Source organism: Dromaius novaehollandiae, chromosome Z, assembly GCF_036370855.1.
Source record: "Dromaius novaehollandiae isolate bDroNov1 chromosome Z, bDroNov1.hap1, whole genome shotgun sequence".
Classification (NCBI taxonomy): domain Eukaryota; kingdom Metazoa; phylum Chordata; class Aves; order Casuariiformes; family Dromaiidae; genus Dromaius; species Dromaius novaehollandiae.
This window is the reverse complement of record NC_088132.1, coordinates 55,538,587-55,563,757: the sequence shown is the minus strand read 5'-3', so window position 1 is coordinate 55,563,757 and position 25,171 is coordinate 55,538,587. Positions and strand designations below refer to the sequence as shown.

Below are 25,171 nucleotides of genomic sequence, written 5' to 3'. Positions count from 1 at the left end.
TGGCTCCCGTGTGGGGAGATGCAGGTAACCGCCCCCCGCCACGGGCGGGGAAATTCGTATCACTCCCGGGTTCCTCAAAACAGCAGCAACCGCTTAGAAGGTGGCAAGGCCAGCTGTTTTCCGTGCCCACGTAAACTAGTAGAAAGACCTTTTCCTTCCTCGACTTTTCTCTTAGCAGTTGCACCTTCAGTGGGGCGTCTGAACGGTAACATTTCAGGAACTGACGAAATCCTGTTCAGTCATTTTGGTGCTGTCACTTGTGTGACACAAGTACTCTTGTCAAACGAAACTCAGCAAGTAGAGGTTTTGAGGGCAAGTGTACAGAAAAGGTGCGTTGGGACTTGATATGTTGCTGATGAGCAGCGGGGTCCGTCCCGGGGCAGCTGTGGGGCTGCTGCCTCTCAGAGCTGCTGTGGACGGTCACAGGCAGACTTTGAACACAGTTCTGGGGACTTCTGAGGGAGCTGGGACATACAGGTGCTCAGGGGGCAATGTGAAAACGTGCCTCGATTTACAAGCTGCATGATCATATTTGTGTTAATCAAGTTAAATCTTGCATAGCTTTTTCAAGCAAAGAATATCAAGGCTTTGGGTGGAATTCCACCTTGTAAGGGATGACAGTTCTTACTGCATGCACTGCAGAATACCTACCCTCTGATAAAGCTGCTCCATGTGGGGTCAGGCAAGTTGTTAGATACTGTGTGTTGCATAGCTGTGAAAAATTGCACGCTGTAGTTATTTGGTATAGGTACAGATCAGGTATCTTACCACAGTCCTCTTATTACCAAATGTACATTCTTATCTTCTTTACTGCTCTGTTGTAATTTGGATGAATCTGTAGCTGGCATGTGCTAACTCTGCTTTCTCTAACTGGGAGAAAGCAAACAGGTGTCAAACTGGTTTGGAAAAGTTTGGATAATTCTGAGTGGTTTCAAGTGGCTTGCAAGGATTTCCTCCTGATTATGAGAGAGGGACATAGCTAGCTCAGTTTATGAAAGTCATCGCATCTATATATTGGGGTAGAGTGATAACTTTGTTAGGAGTGCTCAGATCTTTGTTTCTAGTTTCTCCCCCCCCCCCCCCCCCCCCATTTAGAACAAATGCTTGGTTACCTACACAGCAAATGAACTTGGGCATGTTGGGATGATTGCACCTATGCTATAGCTGTCAGACACATTCCTGCTTGTTGCTTTGAGGCATAATTTTTGTAAGCATTGATAAATAAAATAGAGGAGATTTCCTAGGTCAACTTAAACATGAATATTTCCCTGTCTCCTTTATATGGGCTCAGTATACTTGTTTATTGCTAGTGTTGTTAAGATACTGAGAGAACTGTGTGAAAACAGTGCTTTTCCATATCTGTTCTTTGGGAATCTTACATAGTGTTTTTGTAGTGATGAACATTTGAGTTGTTTGTAATTACATTTAGTGGTGCAGGGACAAAATAATTACAGAAGAGCAAGCTGAATTTTCCTTTGCTTTAAACATCGACTATGTTTACTTTTTCTTAAATAGCAAACTGCTATTAAAGAGGAAGAACACTTCATTTTTTTTTTTCCTGAGATGCTAGTTTGAATGTTCAAGACAGCTGGATGTTTGAGGCAGACCATTAAAAACATCTTTTTTTTCCCTGTAAAATCGCCTTTCACTTGATACAGAATCATAATGTTCAGTGGTAGTAATTTTTATGGATGATAACTCTTTAATAAAAATGCACCCTTCCTTTAATATTCACCTAGACACATTTGCTAAGGTGTACAGGAACCTTCGCCAGAGACCAAAACTAATCAATAACAACAAAAATGAAAGTATTTGACAAATGATCAGTGTAAAACTTATTATTTTCCTTTCTGTACAGAAATGTGCTCGTATCCTTACAGGCATAAAGTAATAAAATGTGAGCCTTCAGTCTAATAACAGAGGAAGACAAAGTTATCTTAATCAGATGATAATGGAAACTCAGCATTATACATATTAACTGCTGACAGTATAAAATAGTGCTAGATTTAATTTGCCTTGATGTAACTACAAATATATATTAATGGAATTAAAAAACAAGCAGATAGGAAGTTATATGTCAATTTTTAGAGAATTTTTTTAATTAGATCTCTCCTCTCTGAAAGTGAGAGAAGTAAAAATAAGGTCTTTTGAGTTTTAACTACCTGGGAAGTTTATGTGCTAAACCTACTATACAATTAGAGAAAAGGGTGTGGTGGCAGGTCTGTGTTCAGGATTCATTCATAATATCTTGTAGTTAAGTTTTGGTTTCTTTGGCTTAGATTTTATTTTACTAGGTAGGTTAGGGGTAAAGCATTTCAGTGGCTGTGGTATATGATGGGAAAAGTCTGCAGCATTAGAATGGCATGATAAATACAGCACAGTGCATCAGAACTGAAGTTGCTGGAGCACCTTAAGGAGGCTATAGTTCAGGATAACAGTTTGGAGACTTTATGAATTGTATTGTTACTGCTGAAGAAGAATTTTCTTTTTAAGTCATTTCCCTCTGTATTCCACTGAAATAAGTAGGAAACAACCAACCAGAAAAATGAGAATTATGCATGATGCGCTTAGCACTTTGTTCCACTTTCAACAGTTAATCACAGAAGAGAGTTTCATCAGCTTCCTTTGAATGAGCATTTGAAAAAGTAGTGCATTTTCTTTAAGTTATGTAATTCAAGATTATGGAAGATGCATGCAGAAAAAAATAGGCGTTATTTTCCTTAGTTTGCAGATCCTTTTCATTTTAATTTGAATTGGTTAAGTATTGCTTGTCAAATTATGTGTCAGGTAAGAATTCTGTTCAAAGATTTTTAGAATTCAATGGGGAGACTGTTGGAGAGGTACTTCAGTATCCAGGAGATTCTTTCAGTCAATAAATGTGTTTAGGTTTGGGTATCTAACTCCCAACAAATGCAGCAGCTTAATGTTTCACATTTTAACCACTGCTGGTGCTGTTATGCTCTTCCAACAGTCTGTCATGAAGAAACATTACAAAAGTACAGGAACTATTTTACCCCTTTATAGAAGATACCAAATGACTTTGTAAAATGTTCATTGCATTAATATATTAAGAGAATGATAATGGCAATGTACTTTTTTGTTTTTACCTTGAAATATTTCCTTCTGTTTTGAAACAAATTCTTTTAAAATTGCAGTACCTTTCTTAATATTAAGGAACTGTGTAACATATCAGTCAGTTGATATTCTGGGAATAGGGCATCAAACCAACTGTGTTATAGATATTCATGATTTTTAGCAAGAGCTATTAATGTTTAAAGAAAAGTACTTTGATCTCCCTCAGATTTTAGAAGAGTTTCTTTATAAATGGCAAACAGTTGTTGCTATCCACTGTGATCTTATTTCAAGATAATTTCAGAAAAAAAACCAGGTTTATTGAAAGAACAACAATGTGGAAGTAGCTTATTTTCAAAACAATGGATTTAGGCATGAAAACATTACACACTGAAAAGTTTAAATTCTGATACTAGGTAAAATGTTTCTCCCCACATGAACCATAGACTGTAACCAGCTGCAGCTCCTGACAAGTACTCCACTATGACAGAGTTGTTGAGAATAAATATCAACTTTTGTTTCAGAATTTCTGGAAAGAAAATGGGTTTGTATCAGTGAGTGGCTAGTCTCTTTAAAAAAAAAAAAAAAGCCTAAAAATTGTGCTTTCTGCAGTGCTATGTAGGAGATTGGGTATTGTTAACTAGCAAGTTTTTTTTGTTTTTGTTTTTTAATGTTAACTCTCAGAAGCATGCATGTAGTGGAATATAAATTATTATTATTTTTACTTGTATCGAGAGGAGGCCTGTATGTTTAGTTTCTTTCATAATTGTATACTGAATACACCAAAATGTCCAACTATAGCTATTATGGGAAAAATTGTCTTGTGGTATTTATACTCTTAAATTTTTATATGATTTGAGCAGAGACTATTCTTTCTTTGTATCTTGCCAGCAATAATCTTCCTCCCACTTAGCAAAATTAAATGCAGTATTAAGTCTGTGTCCCCACAGATTAACAAAATCCAATTATTCGAAATTTTACAGCTTTCCGTAGCTCTATATTTATTTTATAAAGGACATAGTGATTTTACAGTGTTTTAACCCTCTTCATTTTACATACATTCCTTGAAGTGATAAGGAAGACATGTGCGACCAACAAATTTTACTGTATCTCTCTGGTAATTATGTAAGTATAAGACCTTGTAGCAACACTTAAAGGGTCATTTTGTCTGAAGGTATCATAACCAGTTAGAAGTTAATCTCTTCACTTTTACTGGGCCAAACCAAAACTAGGCTGCTTTTAATGGGCCGCTATCCTATGTCTGATAGACGTGGTAGATGGCTGACACTTCTGCAAGATAGCTTGCCAGCTTCAGGTGTAGTATGGTCCATAAGTCTCATTGCCTGCATGCTGGCAAGTCACTGCCTGGGATCTTCTAGTGCATAGGTCAGACACATGCCCATGCTTTAGAAGTTTCTTGCTGCATTTCAAAAAAGAAGAGAGGAATTAGTCTTGTCAGTGTCTGGGTCATTCTGATGATCGTGGTTCTTCTATAATAGGTAACATAGAATATTGATAGTGATACTGCTTTAAATGAAAACATTCTTGTAATGGGAAACGTTTTTTTTCTCTCCCCTCTTTGTTTTGATGGACTAGCCTTAAAAAAGAAAGTGTTAATTCAAAAAGTTGACCAGCGGGAAAGTGAAATATCAGCACTTCTGGGATGAGTGTTTCTGTAAGACCTTTTCATAAAGACTCTTTCAGTGAATAGGATTCTTGTGTGAAGACAGCCTTGGGGCAACTGGTTCTTGCTTACTTTCCCTGATGATCCCTGTCCCCCAGTGTCATCTGCTGACTGTCATGAGACAATTTAGTTTGTGGACGTAAGTTCACAAAATACATTGATTTAGGCTATTTTGATATACATGTAAAGAATAACCTAAAAACTGGTTGCTGACATTGCTTTCCATTTAAGGCAAGCTGCGTTGAAGAGGATGCTGCCTCTAGCCCTTCATATAGAATTGTGACGTGAACTTATGGTATGCTTCCTGGCCTTAAGGCAACAGGCATATATAAATAGAAAAGTATAATCCATGTGATCTCTCTATTGACTGAACTTTGCTCCTTGATACATGTTTTGTAATTTAGTGTTTACCTCTTTGCGTATCAGTGAGCATATCTGGGGATATAAAAATGAATAGAAAAAATCATGGCCAAATTTATTGCTGTTTTGCCAAAATTGAAATGTTTCTTAAACATTACTGCTGACTCTTGAAATTGCATATTTGTCTTATGAAATGGTCTGTTTGTAATTATGCAAAATACATATGTACTGGGGAATTATACAAAATATGTACTGGGAAATGTACATAGAGAAATGAATTATAGCAGAAATAATTTATTTTTGAAATGTCTTCCTCTTTAAAAATTAAATCCACATATACATAAATTGGAGAATATTGATACCACTAAATAATTTAGTATTTAAACTTTGGCTATCTTAATCCATGTCAAGTGACAGGTCAGGAACTTGAGACTGATTGGTTGTTTATATTCTTGATTATTAGACTTGAGGGCAAAAGGCAACAAAAGACATCACCTGAATATCTTGGTATAAAAAAAATAATGAGAAGAGCACAGCTTCAAAGCAAGTTTGATGCCATGGCTGCTGACAAGTCTGTCAGCACAAGCCCCTTTTTCAATATGAATGTTCTGAGCTTTCTCATTTTGTGCTTCGTAAGTGGTAATGGACTGGCCGAATTTAGATACAATGGCTCTTTCATGGATTGGGGGAGGGGAGATGTTAGTTTTTGTTTGGATGGGTGACAATGCCAGTGTGTGTTTGATTTTTGCCTGATTTCTAACTGGCCACAATCATGAGCCACAGCAATTCAGAAAGACGCTCTCATGAGCCTGTTAGTGTCACTGAAGGAAAATGAGATTTCACCTCTCTTCCCTTTTTCTGTTTACCAGCCACTACTGATACAGAAGACTGATAAGGGACAGACTTGTTTTAGCACTAGATGCCTATGAATATATGATTGCAAATCTGCCTTCCAATGTGTTTTAACTTGCCAATCCCATAAGGTTTTCTGTTTGAGGTATAAATACAAGATTATGATGACATGCTTCCTTTCTTAGTTGCCTTTCACAAATCCTGAAGGCATAATCCATGGACCTACAAGAGTTTAAAAATTCTAGTCTTTGAAAAGCTGAAAGATCAGATTAACATCATTATATAAAAAATTAGAGGCTTCCCCAGTTCAGTCCAGCTATTTCAATATCTGTATTATATTTTCCATGAGTGGTACATTCAGAACAAATTAAAGGTTTCATCAGCAAGTGTTTGTAAACTCTCAATTTTGAGTTGAGTGATACTGTCTTATGTGATTTTATTTTTGCTATTTTAATGCTCTGATCAGTTTCACTGTATCTTCTGAAAATGTTTTTTGTTTTAAAATTTAAATGCTGTAAGTACTGAGAGGAATCTGGGATTATATTCTATCTCCCTCTTACAGTTTTCCCCTTTCTTCCTGGAAGTTTCATTATCTGTTTCTTAATCATTCTGCAGTTTTGACCTAGTATAGCTCAAGTTCTTAAATTACTGCAGGATTTCAATTGCATTACAATAATAGCATCCTCTATAATCTCTTCAACCCTGCAAGCTCACTGTATTGCTCTTTTAAAAAGTCATGCCTCATAATTTATAAACTCTGGAAATGTCTATGTACAGTAGTAGAATGAAGAGTAGGATGCTGCTCATGTAACTTCAAGTGCCCCGTGTGTGATCTAGATGACACTGCAGTCAATGGAGTTCTGGTCAATACAGTTAGTAAAGTCTAGAGAGCTATTCATCATGTCCTGAATTAGGCACCTACATCGGTTAAACTGAACAGACCCCAGTGACTGTAGTGACTAAATCTTGGTTGTCTGTAATGGGAGCTCAGACATCTGGCACACTTGTAGATACCTGTATCCTAGGTACCTCACGATAGTAAACGTTCTGCTGCTGTCATTGGGAACATTTGTCAATTTTTTTTTTTTTTTCAGCCAGCCAACCATTACCCTTGAGCGTTTGTGGTTGTAGATAAAGTTCTGAAACTCTCTTGTTGGTCCTCAAACCTAGTATGTTATTGCTGTTTTCTCTTTGATATTTTTGTTATATGCTGGATCTTTGCGTGTTGGAAGTTCAGAATGATTGTGTCTGACCATTAGTTCTTTTTCTCTCTGCTTTCCGTTCTTTTCCCTTCCTTTATAAAAATTTGTTTCAGAAGTGCCAAAGATTTTATATTCTTCTCTGGAATCATGGAGGTAATGTTCAACAATTCTGACAGAATCTGATATTCTCTTCTAAAATGAAATCAAGAATTCATTTTTAACCCTATGCATGCATGGATTTTCAAGCTTGACAAGAGAATTGCAGCTTTCTTTTATGCTAATCATGTTCTCTTCTATTTGGCACACACAGAACAGTTTTAGAGAAATATTTAAAACGTTTCTTCCTAATAAATATGTTGGGGAGAATTTAAAAGTTGTGGGTCAGCTCCAAAACTCTTTCAGGAGAAAAAAGAAAGAAAAACTATGTGTAGAGATGAGGAGAAGAACAGTACTAAGGACTGTATTGAGGTGATGATATTCCTGTTGCATTTAATGGCAGAAGTAACTTAATCTATTTCTAGAGCTTGACCAGGAACATGAAGCAAAGGAGACTGGAATAATATTCCTGGGATGGTGGTACTCAGCCGTACATGTGTAATTTGTCAGGTATATTTATCGTTTTTGTGACTGTGAGGACTTTAGGTTGTAGCTTTCTTGCCATAAGAAGTATATGATGATTGAACGGGGAACACAAGCTGTGAAGGAGAAAGAACATAAAAGATACAGATTAATTTATGCTTCCAGACTCTTTCCTTCCCCTTTTCTCTTGCCCAAGCTACATGCTGGTGAGACATGACTACTGTCACAACTGGAATCAATCTGTTGTGTGTTTTGAGTGCAAGCAGGGCCATAATTGTGGTTAAAGCCTTGTCTGTCTCTTTCCTGAGCAGTCAACTTCCACATTCCACCTAAAATTTTAAGTAATAATGAAGGCCGAGAACAGAAGAGAATGCATCTAGCTTGATACTAATGTCTGGCTAGACAAGCTGGGCCAGAAGAGGCTGTAATCACAAAATCATAGTTAGTTCAAAGCTGGCACTAGAACTTAAGAATCTTGAAACTCAGTGTTCTCCTGACAGCAGATCCAAAGCGTAAAGCCCACTTGTGCGTTACAAGCCTCCTCTCCCTCTAGTGGTTATCCCAGTGCGAGATAGTAGTCAGCTACTGCTGTCACACTATCAGCGCCCTTTACAGGTCCAAGTGTTAGAGCTGAGTCTCTGATACTGATGCTGTTCTGTATTAGTGTATGTTTGTGTGAAGTGTAGTCCTGTTCTGCGTCTCTTGTGTGGCATTTCGATGCAATACAAGCAGTTGTATGCACAGTATATGAACAGGCTTTAGAGTTGCAAAGTCAAGCACCCAGGAGTCAGAAAAAGCAGCCTAATTGTCATAGTGCCTTGTGCATTATGATGTGATCTGCAGTTTTGTGAGCTTGTTTCTTTCCTGACACTCCTATTTTATAAATATTCAAAACAAGAATTGGAATTATGTCTGAAGGAGGCCATTGTCTATAGGACTTTTCTGCTTTGTGTTTTTTGTGTGTTTGTTTTTTTCTTTCTTTCTCTGAGCATTTGTAGTATGTGAGGCATGAGGCTGTAGGAGGAGAAAGATGGTTTCATGGTAAAGTCAGTGTATCACTTGTGGCAACTGGATTCTGCCTTTTGCATAGAATCCCTATGCAGGGATTCACAAGTCACCTACATCACATGTTTTACAAGTGGTTATTAATACTTCCTCATTTTGGGGGCCCAATTTGACACAAGAGCTAAGCACTTAAAGATAGAATGGATCTCTGTGTGAGTTGTGACCTAGCCAAACGAAACTACTATGTAAAGGCCAATAGTTTTTCAGATCAGGCATCCAAATTGAGTTGTTGCTTCCGAAACAGATCTTTTTTTGTAGATTATAGATTTTTTTGCAATTTTGTAGACTCTTTGCAGTAATTTCTTCTTACCTCACAGGTTGTTGTTAAAATAAATGCATTAATTATAAGGAAGCATCTGAATGATGTAATGAAAAGTGTCAAACAAAAGCATATGAAGAAGTTCTGAACTCTAATTAGTGTGCAGTAAGTTATGGAGACATGCATTCAAGTATATAGATAAAGCAAAACATGAAATAATGTCTCACTTGCATGGAATAACTGAATTAGGATCTCCTGGAAAAAGAATCATGTAATAAAAGGCACTATACTTGCACACAGGGGGCTGAATTAAGAATGCACAGGGCAGCCTCAGATGTGGCTCCTCCTGACCTCTGTGCTCTTGACTTTGTAATTTAAAGCAAAAAAAAAAAGTCAAATATGAAATTCAAAAATAAATGTATGTAAAAAAAAATGCTTTTTGACCCAGATAATCGATGTTATGGAAAAAACTAGATAGAAACAATTCATTTTGGTGCAGATTTGTTATTGTAATGGGTTTGAGCTTGCAGGTCATAGATTGTTTTCGTATTTGTGCTGCCTGCTGCAGATGGAAGTTTCGTAAAAGCATTACTTGGTGGCCTGAGGGAAAGCCTAGTTAGCTGGTGTCCAGTATTATATGGTCCAAAATGTGCAGCGACCTGAGAGATCTCCAAAATCAGCAGTATGATATCTGCTACAGACCTACAGAGAGTTCATGTCTGCACCACATATACTAATATCGAAATGCTTTAAAGAGAGAGATTCTTCCCTTATTGCTATACTGCATTCTTGTAGCTTAGCAGCAATTGTGGCTGCATGCCAGTGAAGTGAACCAAGTAAAGGCAACCACTCAAATGTACGTTCTGCTGATAATTTAAACCAATTCCAAATGGTTCTGTATGAAATAAATAGATTTACCTTTCATAGAGGACTAAAAAATGGAAATATCTTCTTGGCTCTCAAACAGGTTTTCTTAAAGTTCACTGACTTTCTGCAAATGTTACTTTTTTTTTTCGGTAGCTTTGTTCGCTTTTTACTTTTTTGAAGACATCTAAATATATGTGTATATATGTGTATTCACAGCCTGGGTGATTCATAGTAGGATGGCTGCTTGGGATATGTGAGATCGGAGTGCGTGCCCTTCCTAAGCTGCTCATTCTGTATGGCCTCCTGGCAAATCAGTTTCTTGACTGCCTTAATCGTAAAGCAGGCCTAATAGTACTTCCCATCTGTTTGCATATGGGTAACACCATCTGCATGGAGATGTTTGTTTATCCTTGCAGTGTTTTAGGGTGTTCATCTGTGGTTTAATGGGTGTATGTAAGAGTTGTTAACAAGTTAGTCATAAGGTAGCATGTCCATGTTTCTGCATGCAGGAAAAACACCAGATCAGACCTGAGAAGGGCCTAATCAGAAGACCTACAGCTGGGATATTCCTATAGAAGTTAATGACTTTAGTTCACTCTTCCACTCAGATCTGTTGGGATCATCTTACAGATTCTTACTACTGGGGAAAAATACTCTCATACCTCCTGTTTCAAGCAGTTTGATTTTGATACACTTACTTACACTACTGGAATTGGAAAAACTTCATTTCTTTTTCTCTCTCTTTTTTTTGTGTGTGTGCGTGTGTGAAAGGGTAACTTGAGACAATGATTCTTAAGGAAATCAGTTCTTTGTAGTTACAGCAAGTCCTCTTAAGCTAGCAGGATGTCTGTTCTCTGTCAAGACTGATTTTTTTGTAATTGTTGAAATTCATTCCTTTTTTGCTTTTTTTTTTTTTTTTGAAATTAGTATAATATTATTGTATACACATTTACTTCATCTTTCTGGTGTTGTCCTTTTTTAGTCTTTTCCCTTGGTGGCTGCTTTGTCTTGCTTAAATTTCAAACAGCTTGCTTTACCTTCCCAGCCTCGCTTCTTCCCCACAAATCTTAATGCAGTGCTTCTGATTGGCCTTGAATGCATAGGGCTGGGAATGCCATATCAGCTTGTTTTGTCTCTTTACTCCTCTCGCTTAGATCATCCTAGAAAATGCTTCAAAGTGCTAGCAAGACGGACACATGACCAAAAGCAAGTAACTTTGTAAGACTCGTTTCATCACTTGTATCCTTTCTCATGCCTTTCCAATATACATTCTGTCCAGTTGGTTCAGTAGATTTGTAGATTCCTAACAATTTATTTCCTGGTCTTCTGTGAGACCTTAACTGTCTTTTGCCTTTTTGGGGGGCAGTAGGAGGGGTGGAGAAATGTAAAGAACCAAGTCTTTTTATTCTGGCAATGGTGTACAGGAAGTTACTTTTAAAAAGTTCAAAGTTCATGTACTGTATTCACTGCTTTCATGCAACTGCTTAGAAGGACGTACTGCTGATATAGGAGCCACTTGGCTGGATAAGCCTTAAATAGCTTCTCTCTTGTTGCAGAGAATAATTGTAGTATTTGTAATCTCTCTGGGAGCCCTTGGTCTTTGCTTTTGTTTGGCTCCTCACCTAGCTTATCCTCACATGTTTTTCTGTGGTGGGGATCCTTGCGGCTAGAATCCACTTTGCGGTTCAGCATCATTCTTTATCTCGTGTCTCAGATGCTTGGTCTTGCTGTTGCCAGATTTCCAAACAAGCTATTTCCTTACCTTTAGTTTTCCGGGAAAGGTGCTTGATTTCTAAGACTTGAGGACTGTGCAAGACCTTGGGTGGAGACTTAGTGAATCTACTACTTGACAAGTATATTACAACAATAACTGTTGAGTCTGCTTTTAGGTTGCTTGTAGAGGAATGTCCAGAAGGAGCTCTAATGATTTGCTTTGCAAAGGTCACATAGCAATTCCAAATAACTTTTAAAGCAATTTTGATTTCTGTCTTTATGGTGCTTTTTGACCTCCTCAGTGACTTGTGAGATCTCTTAAGTAAGAACAGCAACAACATCCATCAGCCAAGGCATCTCATCTTTTGGATTTTTTTCATCTTTCCTAATCAATTTAGATGTTTGGATTTTGCCTGTTTATTGTAATGTCTTCATTTCTGATGATTTGGCAGTTATACGCAGTAAAACATAGCATTTTCCCTATAACTTACTCCAGTTTAATTTAAAAATTTGGAATTTTCTAAATTCTTGAGAGACTCAGGGACACAAGTCTCACTGACTTTAAATCCATCCACAATCTTCAATGGTGTCTTTATGCAGTACCATGGCATCCAAATTTTTTGCTCAGATGAACCACACACCCTCTCCTGTAGGATTGAAGGTTGTAGGCTATATCCTTTTCCTGTGGCATGACTAGAGGTAAGTCTGCCACATGACAAGTATCAGTTAATGTTTTCTGCATATATTCCTGATACACACGTGTACATTCAGATGAAGAGCTGAAATAATTATGAAATAAGTGTGTTTGCATTTTGGTTATGTGACGGACAACAAGGTAATAGCAGGATGAACCTGGAATTGCACGGTTGTCAGCATGGTCAGGAGTGGGCTGGACTGTACATGAAGTATTCTGGCAGGCCACAGGTGCCCACACTTGATATATTTAATATATGTTGAGCTTCCTTTGTGTCTTTATGCATCTGTAGAATGGATAAGGGACTACTCTACTGCTTTGTGTGGCAGAGGAAGGAATTCACTGTTATTTATAACAGGTAGAATAGAAAATTGTTTTTTGTGAAGAACAAACAATATACAGATTTGGTAGACTGTCAATATCTAACCATTTACACCTTTCTTTTAATGCATCTTAACTTGGTGATATACATATGCCCTCTGAATTTGCTCTACCTACCTCTCATTTTTTGAAAGTGAGGTCTGTTTGTAAAATTACAGTTCAGGACACAGTCTGTTAACATAGGTGCAAGAGAAAGATGATGTCAAATGGCCACGGTACATTCAGTTCTAAGACAGAACCCTTGGCCCAAATGAAAAGGGTTTTTTTTGTTTGTTTGGGTTTTTTTGTTTGTTTTTTTTTGGTAAGGGAAGGACTGCAAGACTTTTCATTCAATTTTCTTACTCTCTTCTTTTTGCTTGTTGTCAGGAAGTAAGGTCAAGAGTGAAAAGAGATATCTATGCCAAGATGTTTTAACTTGCTGTACAGAGATCAGTCTTGCTTTTTTTTTTTTTTTTTTTTTTTTTTTTTTTTTTTTTTTTCCTCTGGAAGAAATTTACAATTGGCTCATCATCTTAGCTGATGTGTTATTGAGACGCATAATACACATTCAAATTCAGAATTGTTAAGAACTTTATGAAAAGTAAAGAGATGAAAACTCTTTCCAGCTTTTTCTCTTTCTGTGATGTGCTTTCTTTTCCCTGCACATTAATGCAGCTTACATGTGGCATATATTTTCTACTTCAATCATTTTCTGTTTTCTGGGGGAGTGAGGGAGGTTGTTTTCTTTTTAATCATTTCCCATCTGATTTAAATTTGAGGTAGTCATTCTATTTTGGCAAAAATTTAAATTGTAGCAGATGCAGAATGTTGTGCTACTTGAATAAAGTTAACTTTAAACCTTATGCACTAATGAGGAGAATGTGATGTAACTTTTGCAAACTTAAGCTGAAACCTTTTTTCCTTTTCTTGGGGTACTTGGAATATATTCATAATTGAGCATTTTTCTGCTTCTATTTTCTCTTAGTGCTGAGCAGTAATAATATTTACAAAATACTTAATTGTTACTCTGGAAAGTGCAACATGACTTTGGATCTAATTCAGGCTGTATCTCTTATAGAGACAGAGGGAAAGTGAATGTTCAGCTTCTGTATATTCAAAAAGCTATCAGAAGGCATAGTGTTGGCTCTAGTAGCTTTTTATTTGTTACCCTTTTCATTCCTGAGTTTCCCCTCATCCTTTAGTTATCCATATTATTTATTCAGGTGATTTTTTTTTTTTTTTTTTAAACATTTCAGTCCCCAGGATATATTCAGGGAATACTTACCCATTTGTGAAGCTGCATAATGTATAAAACTGGAACACCGTAGTTCAGCAAAGCTAAGTGTTTTATAGGTTTATTCCTCTACTCTGCTGAATTTTATAAAAATGCAGGAGTGACTTTAGACTTCTCAATATACCAAATGGGATGAGGTGCCTGATCTTCTTCTCTGAGTCCATGTACCTTTTACTGGGGGTTGATCAGCTACCATTTCCATTTAATCACCTCCCCCCCGCCACCTTGATGCAAGGTTATTTTTAAGTAATCCCGTTCAGGAAGGATATGAGTGGGGTGGAGTGCTATGGGAACTATGGACAATGAATGGAAAACATATTTGGAAGAGAGTCTTGGTAGCTTCCAAAGGAGTTTCAGTGAAGTGCAAACAAAGGTAATTAACCCTTTTTACTAAGTACGCTTCTTTGAGTCAAGTCAACCCCCCTTATTCCCTCAAAACCCCCTAAATGTAGCCATAGCAAATTACTTAATTATCACTGAGTAATAATTATACCACTGATAATATCCAATTCTGCATGTATTGTGTGTATATATAACCTGCAGCTTTTATTATGGAATACTCATGGCTTAAAAATGTCAGTCTGTTAATTTTTAGTCACTGTTTGGGATACTGGAGTATGCTACTTAAAACACCTGCAGTTTTCCCTGTACTGCTTGGGATTAGTACACAGCTACTAAGGTAGTAATATGGAGAATTTCAGTTTAGAATTGTTGACACCTCCTCTCATTTTTAATTTTGGGATCAGAATGTGACACAATAGAATATGAAATAACACAGCCTTCTTGGATGTTTTTGTATAGGTAAGGACTTAAAAGGGAATAACTAGTTTAGCAAGATACTTGAAACCCATTCTGTCCCTAAGGATGGGCATATTTGTTTACAGTTTTTAGGCTGAACAAGAACTGGCACAAATTTTTATGGTTCTAGCTGTCACTGGACTATAAAAAAAACTTTCTTTCTCTTTCTACCAAGAGATCAAGACTGGCACTAACCAGTCTCAATTCCTATGCTCTTACCTCTTTCTTCCTCCCCCTTCCCCTTTTCTCTATCAGTTAGTTGTACTAGAAATCCTTGATCTGTAGCTGGCATAATAAAGTACTATTTGACAGGAAACAGTAATTGCAGAATTTTTTTTATGTAGATGACACTATCTGTTGCTAAAGCCATCTCCTCTAGAATGCTCTGAAAAAAGAATTGAAGTATACAGTATTGTAAGCTGTTTTGAAATAAATGAATTCATGCGTGTTGGTCTGAACCTTGATACTTGATGCAGGGTGGGATGAAGTGAGGGAACTGTGTGTTTGTATGTACATCATCAAAAATATCAGAATTCCCTTACAAATAATCTGTTACTGCCAGATAATAGTAGAAAACTTAGCAGAATTGGTAAACCTGTAACAGCCATTTGAGTATACAAAAAGCCTTAATCAGTTTTAGTGGCCTCTGTTGAATACTCAGACAAGCTAAATTAGAAGATACAAATACCACTTTGTAAGTGGATGTAGGTGTCTTAAGAGTTAGGAATGCTTAGTTTATCCTTCACAGACACAGGAAGGCACAGTAAGATACAGTAGACATTCCAGATTCAATGAAATGGAAGTGCTGGCACCCGTTAGCATAATAGACACAAAGTGGATAACAGAAGTCCTTGTGATCGGTAAAATAAAATATGCAATATGGACTTAGCAACATATACAGACGCATTTTTTCCTTTTTTTTTGCTGTTAATGAAAACTGCTCTGAGAATGTCCTTAAACCAACCTTTTGAAATACTTGTTTTAAAAAATTATGCTGAATTAATTGTTCTAATGTACTAGTTAAGTGATGGAATAATTGTTTGTTTTTGGAAATACTTGCCAATATTCAATTTAATTTGTTTCTGCAGTGGGAACAAGCTGGGGTCTTTAGGTGGATTCATGTGTTTTTAAAATTTCATTTTGTACATTTAACATAAATACCTAAAGCATGGCAGTAAAACCAGAAGTTTTGGAAAATCTGTAACTTATGTTTCCCACATGCAGATTTCTTACCCTTTCTCATCACCTAAAATAGCTCTCTCTTGCCATCCTGAAATTTACCATAAAAAAATTTTCCTAAATAGCTCCTATCTTCAGAGATTTCCAAATATAGTAGTAATAATTCCTCCTTATTGCATCCGGTACCCATCACACACTCAAAATTGCTCAGTGTGTTTTTTTTAAATAATGTGTAATTTTTCTATCCCTAACACAGGAAAAGTCTTTTAAATATAATGCTTGTTTATCTCCTTATAGTTTGCCACACAACTAGGAAGCCAACTAGTTTTGCCAGAACCAGTTGGCAGCCAGCCATAACATTTATATATTTATAAAGCTATTGCTTTAAGTGTATACTATCTGCTATATTAAAGAAAATAATAAGCTTTGAAAGCCTGCATTAAAATTGGTTTCCTAGTCACACACCTACACTCAGATCTGGAAATTGATGTCTGGTGTGTTGCCTGAGATGTTCTAGTGGTTGCAGAACACTGGATAGCTGACAATTATGGTACTCTTACCTAGATGAATGTTTCACAATAATATATCTTTGAGGTCCCACTTCTGGTTTTCAGTATTCTAGTGATGTATTTTTGTACTGACATGGAAAAACCCTGCTACCTTCTCCTAGTTAATCTGTTTGTTGTGAAACCTCATTGTTTTCTTGAGAAACTGTGGATATTCTGTGCTTTAAGATCAATATCTACAATTTATTTAAAAGCCTTTAAAAGCTGAGGGTTGGGTATGGCTAGAGACCTTTCAATTCAGAATATTTTTCATTGTAACAAAGGGATTACAATGTTTCTGTGATGATGCCCTGTGATGCAATTTGTGGTTACCAGATAATGTTTACATCTTAACTCCATAGTCTGAAAGATGAGTGAGGTCAAAAGTATCAGATCAGCAGATCAGTTGCGTTTACATGGCTTAAGGCAAAACACAGTGCATTTAGTTTAGCTCTGTGGACTATGGACTCTATGGAGTCTTATAGATATGATGCATGGAGTACATTCTTAAAAATGTTTAGGAATTAAGGGCAATAAACTTCTGAAGAGATGTTATAACTTTCGAGTATCAACCCTGAGCTTCCTACGTAATTCAGTAGTGATATTAATCTGACTTATGTCATTCATAATCATTACATAATTCATTTTACAGAATGCTAATTTCCCCTGTAATACCAGCAAGAGTTGAGTATTAATTATTATAGTCAATATAAGATTGACCACGTTAGATCTAAAGTCCATATAGCCCAGTTTCCAGTCTTTCATTGTGCCCAACACCTGATGCCTGGCTAAGTGCATCATAATAGAGTATTTGTGGAAAGTGTTACACATGCCCTTCTAGACTCTTGCAACTCTGATATCCTGAGTTGAAGCTTGTGCCTTTTCAGTTAATAGCCATCTGTATTTTTCTTCTGTGAATTTACCAGGTGCCTTTTTCAACCACTGTATGCTTCTGAAGTCTCCAGTGGCTGTAGCAAGAAGTTTGAGGGCACGATGTGCGTTATTGTAACAAAGTATGCTTTGTTTTTTAATCAACACCTGTTAGTTTAATTTGGCACTGTTAGAGGTTGCTGAAATCTGGCAGCCCAATAGAGCTGAGACTGCTGCAGCTCCATGCCACCTTGTCCAACCAGTACTGAGGCTGAGCAAGTATTCCCAGTTGGCACGCACACAAAACACAGGCATACGTTAGACATGTAAAAACGACTGACTACCCAGATCAACACAGAAACACTCAGCACTCTTGCAAACACAAAAAGCACCAATAGCCTCATTCTATTCACCTCTGGCTCATCAGGATAAAGGTCTGTTTGTGGAAAATTACTTGAATATACAATGTGGATCCCTCAAGTAAATGGTCTAGACACTCAGTCTATCCAGCAACTGGCCCTTGGATCCTCTCGCCTCCAGTTGCCACACACAGACGCACATACAAACCAGTCAGCTCCCAGGCCCTGTGGTCTCCCTAGCTGGCTTGGACCTCCTGGGCCCTCCTGTAACCAATTCCTTCAACTGTCTCACTCAGAGACACCCTTATCCAGCCTAGCCTTATGGCTGCTTTGATACCTGGCTCCCTACTTCCTCTACTTGTCAGCTAATCCAGCTTGAGACTCTGGAGGGATCCCATATGTACCCTGACTCACTCTAGTTGCTGGCACCACAGACACATGGGCCCCTGTGACTTGCAGGGACCAGCACTCCATAATCAGTTTCCTACTGCTGTAGGCAGTCAGGCTCCTCAGGGCACTGCAAGGTGCTCTGGAGAACCTTTCCATTGACTGATCTTGATGGGTTTCACCCCTGGACCATGGGGGTGATCCCTCTCTCCTGATAGCCCTGTGAGTCACCAGGGCATGGTATTATCCAGGTTCTTCCACCTGCCATTCCCCTGTGCCCCTCTGGGAGAGTTGAGATGAGCCTTTTATCTTGCCTAGGAGGTGCCACCTCTTTTTGTTGGAAGAGGTAGCAAACACTCACCTGTCTGGCGTGTTGCTAGTCAGCTCTTGATTTTTACAGATTCTCTCATCTTTCCCCCTCTATTATTTTCCAGATTGAGGAATCCTGGTTTGTATAATCATAGTCTTACACAAGAGTCATTCCATACCATTGAATTTATTTCATTGCCTTTCTCTGCAGCTCTTACAGTTCTGCCCTATTCTTTCTGAGTTGGAGAGGCCAGCATGTAGCTAACATTGAAAATGTGGTTTGACCATTCACATCCATTGTGGCATGAGGCTGCTGTTTTGTTCCCATTCTGTTCCTGGCATTCCATTTGTCTTTCTGATCAGTACTGAGCCATAGACCTGATGTTTTCAGAGACCTTTCTCTGAAACCCAAGGTCTGAGCAGTGGATAGTCAGCTCTGAAACCCAGACACAAGGTCTGAGCAGTGGATAGTCAGCTCAGGGCTTATTACCATTCATGTAGAGTCAGGATTGTCTTTTACCATATACTTCATTTCCCATTTATTTATATTGAATTTCAACTGCTGTTTTAACACTCCATTGATGACTACTATAAAATTTTCCTGTAGGTCTTTAGAGACAGTCTTTTTCTTTACTACCTTGAACATTTTAGTCTGGCAAGATGGTGTTGCTTTGGGCATATGATTTATTTTATTTTATTTTTTTTGGAAAGGAAAGATGATCTAGATGTTAAGAAAATATATTGCAATATGATTAAAATGTAATTATTATGTTTAATACAGATTTGTCTGCCACTAATATTGGCATAAGCTTTTACATTTCAGTCACCTCTATAACTGAAGATTGATATATCAAGTTGTTCATGCAGTAATTTTGGTTCAGGTAGCAGTCTGGTCATGACCGTACTAGATTTTGTGTGACGAACTGCCTGGGTATTCATTCATTGTAGATATATGGTTATTTACTTTTATTCTAGATGAGTGTTTTGAATATACTTTCTGTTGTTTTTAGAGTTCATAACAAAACTTTTCAACAGTCAATTGTAAAAATTTCTTGAACAACAAAATAAAAATCTCACTGCAAAAGCCACTTGCAAGTAGTTTTCTGTGCATTTTTAAATAAAAGAAATGTTAAAAGCATCTTATGCATACACAAGAAATCTTTTTACCTCAACAATGGATGTCCACTTTTGTTAGGAAGTTATTGTGTATGTTTAAGTCAAGGCGTGGGAAAAGACTTGTTTGCAAAACTGGTGTATTTGAATTTTATACAATATATCTGGTTCAGATAAATGAAAATCTTCTGTATAATCATTACAATTCTGAATAATAGTCATATATATGCAAACATTAAAGTGGTGGTGATCCTGTGTCAGAAACAGTTCATTAGCTTGAATGCTGAGTCTTAACAGTAATCATTATCAGTCTGACAGATGATGTCATATGATTTTAGTAACACAAGCCCAAAGCCTTGGGTCATCGTTTATGTTCATTTAAATATATGAATAGCAAAAAGCTTTGCTGTATGTGAATAGTGAGGAACTTGCTAAATTTGGACCAGTGTTAGTTAAAAATAAACAACAGCATCCTCAGGAATGGCCAGGTTTGTTTTTGTTCATTTGTTTTGTTTAAATTACCTGCTATAAGAATTTTATGTCAAGTTAACTTGAAATGACCTCATTTTCACTGTGTCTTTGGGGTCAAGGCTGTGTCACTGAAGGAGAAGGTTTTGTCATGCTAGTAGCATCAGAAACTGTGGTTACCCCCATAAACAATTGTTGCTTTCCCTAAGCTCTGGTCTTCTGCACACCTGCATGGAACAGCATTCCTTTTTGCAATGGCATGAGGTGTGCAGAAGTGTTTTAAACTATTGTGATATGACAACATCCAGTTAATGCTCAGTTAGTGCCTGTCCTGTGCTTCAGCAATACTGACTCTTGTGTGGCTTCTAATGGGCTAGGAATGGCCGAGCAAGGGCCTAGGGGCTTCTTACTTCACAGGTTGCTCATGAATAATCCCTTTGTAGAGGCTGTGTCATCTGACTAGCAAGGCCTGGTTGGTCTGGGAAGTGCCGAGTAATATGAATCCTAAGCAATAGGAGAAGATGAAGTTGCAGAATTTGCTGAGACCACCAGTGCTGATTGCTCCAGGATTTGGCATCATGGTGAATGCAGTGATGGGTCCAGTTGACTGCGAAATGTCTGATGCTCATACTGTTCTGATATTCTGGTTTATGAATTGCTATTAGCCACTGTTGGAGGTGGGTTAATGAGCTAGATGAATGTAGCTAGAAGAATGGCCATTTAATTACTAAATTAGATGGTACTTGGTCCACTCTTAGGATATTTCCCTGTCTTGTTTTTTAAAAAGGTCTAATTTTTTTTGTTTATGAAAATCTTTAGAAATTAATACCAAATGATATATTTTTTGTTTCTTTGATCCCAGATTTGTTTTATAAGACAATTCAACGTGTAGTGTATAGTATTTAGCTTCTATAATATTCAAGGCCAAAAAAATCAGTGATTATAGCAGGTGTAAGATATAAAGTTTCTTTTAAGTTACATGAAGACTGCTTCATAATTATACAATATGTCTTTATTGTTTTGTGTTACTACTTGTTTTATATTATGGGGTTCTCTCTTTTTTTCTAGATGCAATAAATAAAATCTTTAGCAGCTTTGAATAATGGGTGTCCTCTTCTCCACACTGAATAAATAATGGATGTTCAGTTTTCACAGTTTCTTTTGAGCCTTTGCAGTTAGGCATGTGATATGAGCCAGTAGCTCTGTGTCCTGCTCTTTAAATCTGCATGCTGGTCATTCCAAAGCCTTTGAGATGAGGGCGACATGGAGTGGGAGTGGTACATTGTTTCTTTTGCTCAACCACTTTAATTATTTTGTTTGCTGTGACCTTTAACATGTGATAGATGTTCAGCTATCTAGAAATCTGTCCAGGACTCAATGTAGGAAGAATAGGAAGAAATATTAGGCAATGTTAATTGGAATTGCATCAGTTTTACCTCACTGTAAGAGAAATCAGAATCAGTTTTAGAGCCCCCAAGCTCCTCTGCATTTAGTTTAGTTTGCCATTCATTTTAGTGATGGTAAGATTTCAGTAATGCAGTCCTAATTCAGGTGGCTGAGTAAAAGTACAGATCACAGAATCACAGAATGGTTGAGGTTGGAAGGGACCTCTGGAGATCATCTAGTTCAACCCCTCTGTTCAAGCGGGGTCACCTAGAGCATGTTGCACAGGATCACGTCCAGGTGGGTTTTGAGTATCTCCAGGGAAGGAGACTCCACAACCTCTCTGGGCAACCTGCTACACTGCTCTGTCCCCTTCACAGTAAAGAAGTTTTTCTCCATGTTCAGATGGAACTGGCTGTATTTCAGTTTGTGCCTGTTGCCTCTTGTCCTGTTGCTGGGCACCACTGAAAGCAGTCTGGCCCCATCCTCTTGACACCCTCCCTTAAGATATTTGCATACACTGATAAGATCCCCTCTCAGTCTTCTCTTCTGCAGTCTAAACAGGCCCAAATATTTAAGAGTTAAACACTCTCTATTCTTAATTATTCCAATAGTGCTAGAAGTGCTGTATGATTGGTGTTTTATATAGATACTTTGAAAGTTTTCATCCTAACTCTCTATCTATGTAAATAACCATGTTTGGATCACTGACCTTCTTAGTAGGACATGGTATTTCCTGTATGCAAGCCCCAAATTATTCTGGGATATCTGTCACCTTGTTAAATTGCAAACGTGCCTCCAGCTTGTTTTATTAGAACTTTGTCATAACTACTGTAGCCTAATGACATTAGGGTCACCGTGTTAGGTACTGTAGGAGAACAAAAATAAATTGCTCTGCAGTGTTTCAAATCTAAATAATTGTGCTTCAGCTGGAGCAATTGTTTAGATTGGTACCTATGTTGTGAAAGTTTAAAAAATGATCTGATATAAACATTTACAAGAGAGATGTCTCAGTAGTAACTTGAAATATCTAAAAAGCAAACCTTAAAAAATTTAGAGAGCTGTGGTGGTGCTTTTAATTGGTTTGGTTTGTTCAACAATGGAAGCCACTGTTGTAATTCAAACATGAACAGATAATCACTACCTTTTTAATGATTGAGAGGTAAACATGGTTAGTTGTGCTGAAAGAAAAAATATGTACATACCTGTGAAGAAAAGAATCATCTGTATTTTTGCAAGATGGAACATACTATGTTTTGTAATAGCACTTGCCTTTCTGTTAAAATGAATAAGAGATAACTCTTGCATCTCAATCACATGATAGCCACCAATAGCAGTCACTAATGGCAGCCCCTAAAAAGTGTGTTTTGGTAATTGTAATGTCCATTTTGGGGAGCAATTTTTTCTCCCCCTTTTCTCTGAAGCATTTAAGCTGTGGTCACAGACAGATTAATAGATAGGTGGCTAATTTGAGCCAGGATGGCAGAATCTATAACCATGAAGTATAACTGCCTGCTCTACCTACAGAGCTATATATATTTTTTCTGAAGAAATGATTTTATTGCACTGTTATATTTCATCTTTTTACTCAATGGTTTTTCAGAGACAACAGTTTCCTTTGAGCCTAATCTAGTTTCAAAGAGCCAACACTGCTTTGTTATAAAGAAATGGAGTTGAAACAGAAAAAAATCATCCAGTAGGTTGTCTTGACAGAATTTAAACCAGGTTGTGTGGTTATTGATTCCACTGTGAATAACCTTTGAGGTGCAAGCTTTCAAACAACCTTTAAAATGTCACAGTTTACACTGGAGCTGTTTGTTTATAGCATTGTGTTCACAGCTACATAAAAAATTTGCATCACTCCATCCACAATCTCTAACCTCTCTGATGAGCGACAAGCAAAGGTTCACTGAAACCCACCAGTCCAGTCATAACTGAGAATTGTGGGCTCTTGCATGCTGTCAGCTCTATGGATAAACTATCCCTCCAATTCAATAGTGATGAAGACTGCTAAAATGACTCTTGTGTCTGTATTTAACTGATGAAAAGTTAAGAAGGAATTAAACATTGCATTCCCTCAAAACATGTGTTGTACAAGAGTAGTTGCCGAAACTGGAGTGGTAACCTTTGCTTTGAGTGGCATTGTTCAAGGTCAGTTTCAGCAAAACTTGACAAATTTCTTGATGGAAATTTTTCTGTATAACTATGACACTGGTAACAGGAGTGTCACTTTGGAGCTAGAATGTTGATGAGCAGTATTCTCTCTTTCTTTCTGTACTCTAACTGGCCAAGTCATTCATGTTTCTGTAACAGGCAAGTGAAGTCTTTCTGGCTTTATGCTGCATCTTTTTATATGGGAACGAAGAACTGTAATGCATCTGGGATACGCAAGAATGCACTGTAAATATCAGTATATGTTACTGAAAAAATAAATGTTTCCCCAGTTGTATTCAAAATGTGAACTTTGAAACTGCTAGCTTTAGTTTTAAAAATCAGTGGACTTCTTTTACATTGTTTTATCTTTAAAGATGATAGTTCAGAGGGCTTGACAGGAACTGTTATGTGCATGTCCCCTCTCTTCCCCCTTTAGGCAACCTGAATTAAAAAACTTATATTTTGGGATAGGGAGAATTGCAGTCAAAAATGTATTAGAGACAGTTATCCAATGAAACAAAAGAAGCAGCAAACTGAATTTCAGCATTTGCCATGTGAATACTTTGATCATTCAGAGCTTACCATTACATTGCGTTAAAAATGTGAATCATGAATATAGTTTTGAAAAACTCTAGTAGAATAGCAGAGATCATAACTTCTGAAGCTCAATATTGGCAGCACAAAAGAAAGTTGAAATAATTCTGTTTCTATTCCAACTGAAGTTTGCTTTGTTTGCTTTACTTTATATGCCATCTTATATCTTTCAGCAATTTACTACTGGAAGTCTTGCCAAGAAAACATAGTAGAAAACAGATTTACTTTAAAAAGTTTCTTTGGATAGTATGATAAGTTCAAGATATAATTAACTGCCAAGGAGGTTCTCTTGAGCATTCATATTGCTGTCAAACTTGTAAGAAATCTATAGCACTCGGTGATTAGCCTAGCTGCAAAGGAGAGATCAGGATGCTGTTTCGCATTTGCCAAGCCAATAGTGTTTATTGTCTTATAGTGGCACCATACCATCATGCAAAGGTTTTACTGTTCAAAGACAATCTTCCTCTGGAACTGAAGATCTCCTTGTTTATTCTTCTCTTTGGCTTGAGGAGTCTATTCCTCCTGGGAAGGCAGCTAGGTGTAGGAAACAAAATTTGAGGTTGCTTAAGAAGAAGAAACACAAAGTATTCTCTGGGTGGAAAACAAACAGAAAACCCTATTATTCTGTGTACAACTGCAGTTAGTTTCTGGGTGAGTGAAGGCAATGTCTGTGCTTTTCTCTCCTCTCCCTCAGTCATTTTGTGACTGTCTCCTCCAAACTGATGTTGTCAATTTGGAATTGCTATCTGTTCTCACTGTCACTCACTCCCCTCAGAGAAGTGACGTTTGGCCAGCAGTCCTGTGTATGGTTTGGAATTTCAGCTGTGTGTCTGTGGGCAGCAGAATAAGCCTCTGCTGCAACCCAGAGCGTTTGCAGGGCAGCCCGATATCAGAGTAAGTGGCTGGATTGAGGTGGCATGGCTGTGGTCACCAAGCCTGAGAAGTACTTGTGACTCTGAAGCAGAGTTCTGCTCTGTCCTTGACAGCTTTGTTAAGCGTATGCACAGGTAG

The 25,171-nt window shown here is 37.5% G+C and overlaps 1 protein-coding gene across 2 annotated transcripts in view; it reads left to right on the top strand.

Moving 5' to 3' along the window:
* Window positions 1-25,171, top strand: part of LOC112983669 (ras-specific guanine nucleotide-releasing factor 2) — a 130,250-nt gene that overhangs the window by 853 nt on the left and 104,226 nt on the right. The window lies entirely within an intron of this gene.